Here is an 8,401-nt window from a genome sequence, read left to right as displayed (position 1 = left end):
CAACAACTTACCAAAGTTATAAGATCATAGGACATAGGAGCAGAAGTAAGGCCATTCGGCCCATTGTGACATCAAGAATTTATCAATTTCTGCCTTGAAGACATTTAGCGTCCCAGCCTCCACTGCACTCTGCGGCAATGAATTCCACAGGCCCACCACTCTCTTGCTGAAGAAATGTCTCCGCATTTCTGTTCTGAATTTACCCCCTCTAATTCTAAGGCTGTGTCCACGGGTCCTAGTCTCCTCGCCTAACGGAAACAATTTTCTAGCATCCACCCTCTCCAAGCCATGTATTATCTTGTAAGTTTCTATTAGATCTCCCCTTAATCTTCTAAACTCCAATGAATACAATTCCAGGATCCTCAGCTGTTCCTCATATGTTAGACCTACCATTCCAGGGATCATCCGTGTGAATCTTCGCTGGACACGCTCCAGTGCCAGTATGTCCTTCCATAGGTCCTTATAGTTGAATGTTACCTCCCTTCCCTAAATCTTCAATCAACAAGTTGGGCAATAATGCCATGGGAACACTATCTTCTTAAAGTTCACTTCAAAGTCTGTCTCATTTCCAACTTAGATGTACATTGCTATTCCTTTAATACAGCTGACCCGACATACAGAATCTCTCACTTTAACATTATTCTCAGGGTATCATCATCACTTCAGTAGCTCAAAGGGAGGGGTTGAAAGATGTAGTTTTGTCAATGATGCCTAGACCATGAGATTAGATTACCTGCTTTAAAAAAAAATTAACTTCATTGATGTATCTTCACTTTTATATTTGACATATACTTAAAAAGGATAAAAATCACAAAATGATAGGGAAAGAGGTGATGTGTGGGACTCATTCATCTTCAGACAGCTCTTAACTTGCTGCTATTTGGTTGTGTAACAGCTTGTTAATTTGTTTGTGCATGTGGATTCCTTTTAGGGAATACACATGTAACTTATCCCAATAACCAAGCATAGTTAGGGATACAGCACAAAATGTCAATGAAAACTGAAGTTTCCCAGTCACAGAAATGTGCACAAATCGCTTCAAGTTGTACAAGCCCTGAAAAAGTTAGGAACTTTAGAACTCCTGTTATGGAGTTTGAACTGTAAGCACAGAAATTGATGATACTATAGCAAAACATGTCTTTGATGAGCCCAGAGATTTTAAAATGTTTTATTTTTCTCGAACACACCAGCAGCTGAGGAAAAGGAACCAGTTTCAGTTGGATAAACCTATGAGAAAGATGCTCATATTCCATTGAAGGAATTCATTCAGATTTGAGCAATCATTTCTTGTCCCTCGATTTGGAATGCTCTGTGTTCTCATTAATAAATGTATCACAAAAGACAAGGTGGCATTTCTGATTACTTTCTGCTGAATATTGTTTTAAATGTATTTTTCACAGTTTCTCAAACCCAGAAAAGTAGCTCTTAAAACCAGTTGGATCAATTCAACATTGTTACATTGCATTATGCGATCTATGTATATCTCTCTCCTTAAAAGGAAATGGGAAACACGCAGATGAATGAATATGATAATATGTCCACATATAATTGGTGTGAATAAAATAAACTTTTCTAGCACCACACTTTTTGACTCTGTTGGCAAGACAGAAAAACTATAAGCGTTTTTTAAAATGAATTCACAAGATGAGGGCATCACTGGCTAGGCCAGCATTTATTACCCATCCCTACTTGTTCAGGTGCAGTTAAAAGTCAACCACATTACTGTAGGTCAGAATCACATCACTGGAGTCACATGTAGTCCAGACCAGGTAAGGATGGCAGTTTCCTTCCCTAAAAGGACATTAGTGAACCAGATAGGTTTTCCTGACAATCAACAATGGATTCATGATCATCATTAGACTCTTAATTCCGGATTTTTATTGAATTCAAATTCTACCATCTGCTGTGGCAGGATTCGTACCCGGGTCCCCAGAATATTATCTTGATCTCTTCCTCCTCTTCAAAATCAATTGTTCACTTTGCCTCCCAGTCACTCTGGCAGCAAAAATTGGGGTTTTCTTTGCACAACATGCACTGTGTATGCTAATAGTAACATTGGGACGCCCATCATCCAAAGAAAGCAAACCTACTTCGAGGATGATTTGACCAGAAGTCAGAGACAGTCAAAGTCACAAAGTCAGAGAGCTTCCTTGTGACAAACCTATGTAAGAGAATTGGTGCCTCAATTGCAATCAGTCAGCTAGTTCTGTAGAAATTGGAAGACTACAGAAAGAGAAACAGTATTAAGGGGTAGAAGAAGGAACATCAGAAATTTAATTTACTACTTGACATTGCATTTTGTATTAAGTACCTGTGAATCTTTAGTGCACAATTAAGTCTAAAATGATCCAGAATGTTAAATGTGCAATACAAATAGAATTTTTTTTTTATTTTATACAACAAAATAGGTGCAAACCAGCACTTAAAGTATTGGAAATGAATGATAATAAAAATATAAAATGTGCACCAGATTTTATAATCATTTTTACATTGTGACAATGTCAAAATTACCTTAATCATCTCTTGTATTGGTTTTTTAATCTTTTAATTTTAACATATTACACAATGAAAATTAAGTGTTATCATCCCAGCTGATTGTACTTCTAGGCAAGATCTATCTTGAATTTATAGGCCTGTTTTCACATCTAGAGTAACTTTGCAATAATGTTATGACATGGGGTAAACCCTCCTGTTTAATTTAAACTAGTAACACAGAAAAGACTTATCCCATGCAGTAATCTGTGAAAATTCAAGAGGCCAGGAACTATTTAAAGTAAAAATTAACCACTTTATTTCTTAAGGTATAACAGAGAATAATTAACTAACAACTATTTACAACACCTTCCTCTAACCTATCTTTTATCTTCCCTTCTATAATACTAGTCTGATAAAATCCCCCCGACTAAGATTTACCAAAAATTCAAGTTTTCAAAACCAGCCAGCTGTCGAATCTTCTATTCGGATCTTCCGGTGTCTTATTTTCTTCTTCTTAGGGATTATGCTTTGCAGGTCACTGATCGATAAAGGTAACTTTAAGAGAGCTATTCTCTGGACAGTCTGCAGATGTCGTTGGCTTGGCATTTCTCCTCCCAACTGTTCAATTTTCCTGGGTCTTATACCCACAAACTATTGGATTGTGTCATTGGCTTTTAAGATTGTCAATATACTAAGTTCAAACTTGATTGGAGTTTAGTATTTTTCAGGGTATGCTTTAAACTGATTGGCCTAATTCGAATCTGGTTTTGTCATTTCCAGGCAACCAGCTAATCTAGCTTTCAACCAAGTGTCACATTGGTACCTTATTCAGAATACTTGGGGCTGTGTCAGGTAGTTCTGCTAGCTCTCAACACTCTTAAAAGGTAACATACACCCACATCTTCTTAACAATATTCAATACGGAATCGTTGTAACTCATCGATTTTGACAACATCATAACAAGTCAGCTCCAGCTAGTATAAATCTGTTCAATATGTCATTGCCCATTGTGAACTTGATTGCATTCCTCCTTTGAGCTAATTTTTCTGGATTGAGTTTACAAGGCTGTTGCTTGTTTATGTGAAATGTATCCCAGTCATTACCATCATGTATAACCCAAGGCATTTTTCCTAGCCTATTCATAGAAATTGTCTTATGAGTCCTAAATACCCTTTATAAGTCACTTCAACAGATTTCTGGAAAATAAAATATTACACTATTAAACCAGTTAAGTACTTATATTTAAACCAATCATATTACTGGAGGATTAATTTGTGAATTTTCAATTTCTGATTCATTCTCCCATTGTTCTGATTTTCATTTCTCTCTTTCTTTCACAACCACTAAAACTTCTTTACTATCTTCCCTCTCATAATGCCTCTAAAACATATTAACATGACACACACACACACCAATTTTTTGCTCCTGGCAGGAGTACTCAACAGAATCTGCATCATGAAGTTTCTTTTGGATTTGATAAGGTCTAATGAACTTTGCCTTTAATAGCTCCCCATATCTCCTCCACAAAATTTGAACACTGGCCATATCATCCATTCCATTTTTTCCAATGTATGTGTCTGGCACTCTTCAAATGCTTTTTGGCCAACTTAAATGCTTTGGATTGTTTCCCTCAAACTCAAAACATTGGCATGAAGTGTAGTCTCTGAGCCTAAATTTCTAAATTTCTCTGTAATCAAAACAATCTATATGGTTTTCCCACCTCATGTCTTTATATCATTATAAAAGGATTGAATACTGTGGACTGCTAGGAGCATTCAAATGGCAAACTGTAACAAAAATAAATTCTCTAACCTAATTGCAGTTATTGTCATAAGGTCAGCCAGGTGGACCTCAGAATGAGTGCCCTGACTGCAGCTGTTAATCTGGTCCAATCACAGAGCCCTTGCTGACCAACATAAAAAGGATGTCAGAGGTTCTGTTCAATGAAAACTGTCTTGAAGGAAGCCAGATTAGTGTCAAGTACTGTGCATGTGTAAATAAAGAGTGATTTAGTGATGGGATAACAGTGTCTGTTATTTCCCAAATCTTTCAGATATTCCTGACAATGAACTCTGTTCATTAGATTAGATCTTCATGTTCTTTAAAGTTTAACACCAGTTTCCAACATTCCTTGAGATCATGGATAATAATCAGAAAATGTAAATTGCTTTATTTCCAACCTGGTGTTTCCATGCTGAATGATTCTATGACTCCATTCCCGATTTGAATATTTGTGACACAAGGTTTGAACCTTGATCCGGTTTTATTTCTTTGGGTCAGCCATATCTTGCAAATATTGCACTAACTTTTACACAATCATTTTTGCAGTATTTATTTTCCCCACAGGCACTGCTTCAGGAAATCTTGTTGGCTTATCCATAAACATAGAACAATACAGCACAGAACAGGCCCTTCAGCCCACGATGAAACATGATCAGTCACTTTCCATTCTTAGTTTTAGGTAGGGACACTAAACTATCTATTAAGACCTATCTAAAGGGTTCTTTTAAAACTGGTATTGGGATTAAAGGTGCAGAATTAATTGATAGTTTGGATTCCTCCACTATCTGACTGGTATTGCAACTCTGAACTTTTTTTTTTATGTAAACCTGACCAATAAAAATGTTTTAATAATTTAGACTGTGGTTTTCCTAATACAGAGGAACCGCAATTATCTGAATGACACAGGCAGGGAGTATCGTATCCAAACTTTCAAATGCCAGATAACCCAATTTAGCCAAGCCTCAGGACCTTGTGATCTTGCCGGATAATCCAAAATTCAGATAATTGAATGCCGGATAATAGAGGTTCCTCTGTAATCAGTGACCTGCCAACCCTTTCAGTTCAAGATCCACTCATTTCATTTTTTAATGAAAGGAAATCAGCTAAATATGTTAGCCTCATTCTCTTTATATTTAATCTAACTTGAATTTTTGAAAATTGCATCCAATAGTTGAGCTTTCAAGTTTTTTTTCCAATAGATTCCCATTCTTGTTGTCTAATTCCATAAGTCTGAGTTCTAGTCACAACACAGTCATAAAACAGGCCAGAATTGTCTCCCTTACAATTAGTTTATTGTATTTTTGTTGACTGTTCCACTCGGGACCCAGGTGAAGGTTACATCAAGGGCCAATGACCAAGGCCTGGGGTTCTATTGGACCCAGTGTATTTGGGTTGGGGATGGCTGCAATGCTTGGATTGGGAGCCACAGGCGTAGGTCAGGAACAGCACTAGGGCCCGTAATTTCAGTTCCTGCCCCTGGTCCTCTTAGCCTCTGTGATGTCAATATTTGTGAACTAGCCATGTCATTTCCCATGATGCAATACATTCCTTTTAATGGGATTTGTTTCAATACTGCAGTTTTCTAAACCCAGCTGTCTACAATGAGATTGGTTTGTCTTGATGTGGAGTTGCCAGTGTTGGACAGGGATGGACAATGTCTGAAGTCTCACAACACCAGGTTATAGTCCAACTGTTTTATTTAAAATCACAAGCTTTTGGAGCACTGCTCCTAGATGAAGTGCTTCACCTGAGGAAGGAACAACACTTTGAAAGCTTGGTGTTTTTAAATAAACTTGTTGAAGTATAACTTGGTGCTGTGAGACTTCTGAATAGTTTGTCCTATAGTTGTACCTGTCAAAACACACTATAACATTAAAAAGGTGCAAACATCTTTAGGCCATTTTGACTGCATAGCTATCTTTTAAAATAAGGTGACTTCATTGTCATAAATTTAGCCACTAAATATAGATTTTTAATCAAAATAAATCCCTCAATGGAATCAGAAGATTATCCCATCATCTATTGCCTCTTATTTCTCTTTCTTTATCTGGCCAAGTCATACTGTCTGATTTTCAAATTTCTTCAGAATTTAAGCTTTTTAAATTCCATCTCCTTTCCCACCATCTGCTTCAATTTCTTCTCTTTTCAATTCAAGCTTCATTTACAATTTTGTTTTTCTTTCTTTATCCTCCCTTTCCAAGAGTCTTTTTTCAGGTTTCCTTCTTTCAAATTCCAAATGTCCGCTCATTGGAAAATTTAAAATAATTTATTGTTATAAATTCTACTCCCAGAAAACTCTTAGCAACATTTAAATCCATTTTGATGGTCCAGTCCTTGCAATAACACAGTCCTATATTATGTTCAGAACATCCATGTATCTGCTTCTTTAGAGGAGACACAGATCCCCTGTAAATTTAATTAATTCAAATCCTGCCCTACCGCCTCCACTTGTTACAATCCCAGGTGGACAAACCAGAACCTAAATAAAACCTGATGGATGACATTTGTTTTGTTTATTTAGTTAGCACGAGGGTTAGTCACGGAGACAGTCATATGAAGCTGCAAATTTTCTTTATCATCAACAGACATTTATTACTCACAAATAAAAAAAACACAAAAACTTAATCTACTTAAACATTTAATACAGTTATAATGATCTTAAACACACACAAAACAAAGTCTCAAACACTTTCCTTACACTATCCATGAAACAAACTCAAGATCAGAGAAAGTACTTTCCTAGTTAACTCTTTAGGGCTCTACTTCACTGGCTCCTCGCAGTTTCTTGGCTATGGGCTGTGGAAGGAACTCAATGAGTCATTTGAAGTTTTCGGATATGAACTTGTTGAAAATCTAACGAGTCTATACTTTCTCAGTTCTAACAACCTGCAAATATCTAACCAAAAACTTTCCTCGTTTGGAAGTTTCATAAACTAAATGCCTCTGCTTAATCTCATTAAAAGATTTAAAATAATCCACTTAAGTATTCTACTCCCAAAAAACTCTTAGCAACATTCAAATCCATTTTGATGGTCTAGTCATTGCAATAACATCCAAGAGCAACCTATTCGCTGAACTGCCCTGAACTCCTTCTTGGAAAGAAATTAAACTTACTTTTTGCACTCAACTCTAGTGTCTTCTAAACTGAATTAAAGACTTGTTCAATCCTAGATTCTTCTAAATGGGAAGCAAAGCTAACGGCTTTACGTCTTTACTCAACCATCATATACATATCAGGGGTCTGACATCACCTGTTTTCTGACAAATGCTGGATTTAATCTGGCATGACTCGCTGACTTTGTTCTTTTTTTTAAAAAACCCTCAGACATAACCAACAGCCACCTGCTTCTAATTTTCAATATCACTTTTAGAAATTGGATTTATGTGCAAATTGTACATTAGCATGAATTCACATGCTAATGCTTAAATAAATTTGTACAGAAAGTAAACTTTTAACAGTAAAAGTTAAACTTCAAATTTTAGTATAAAATACTTCAAACTTGCAGAAAGCGAGCTAGTTAACAAAACTTGAGGAATTCCTACAGATGACACCAAAATTGGAGGTGCAGTGGACAGCGAAGAAGGTTACCTCAGATTACAACAGGATCTTGATCAGATGGGCCAATGGGCTGAGAAGTGGCAGATGGGGTTTAATTTAGATAAATGCAAGGTGCTGCATTTTGGGAAAGCAAATCTTAGCAGAACTTATACACTTATTGATAAGGTTCTAGGGAGTGTTGCTGAAAGTAAGAGACCTTGGAGTGCAGGTACATAACTCCTTGAAAGAGGAGTCACAAGTAGATAGGATAGTGAAGAAAGCTTTTGGTATGCTTTCCTTAATTAGTCAGAGTATTGAGTACAGGAGTTGGGAGGTTATGTTGCAGAATTATAGGACATTGGTTAGGCCACTTTTGGAATATTGCATGTAATTCTGGTCTCCTTCCAATTGGAAGGAAGTTGTGAAACTTAAAAGGGTTGATAAAAGATTTACAAGGATGTTGCCATGGTTGGAAGATTGGAGTTGGAGGAGGTTGAATAGGCTGGGGCGGTTTTCCCTGGAGCATCAAAGGCTGAGGGGTGACCTTATAGTGATTTATAAAATCATGAGGGGCATGGATAGGATAAATAGACAAAGTCTCTTCCC

This window comes from Chiloscyllium plagiosum, unplaced genomic scaffold, assembly GCF_037043375.1.
Source record: "Chiloscyllium plagiosum isolate Xiang-an unplaced genomic scaffold, Cpla_swu_hap1 HiC_scaffold_19, whole genome shotgun sequence".
NCBI classification, from domain to species: domain Eukaryota; kingdom Metazoa; phylum Chordata; class Chondrichthyes; order Orectolobiformes; family Hemiscylliidae; genus Chiloscyllium; species Chiloscyllium plagiosum.
Note: the sequence above shows the minus strand (reverse complement) of the source record.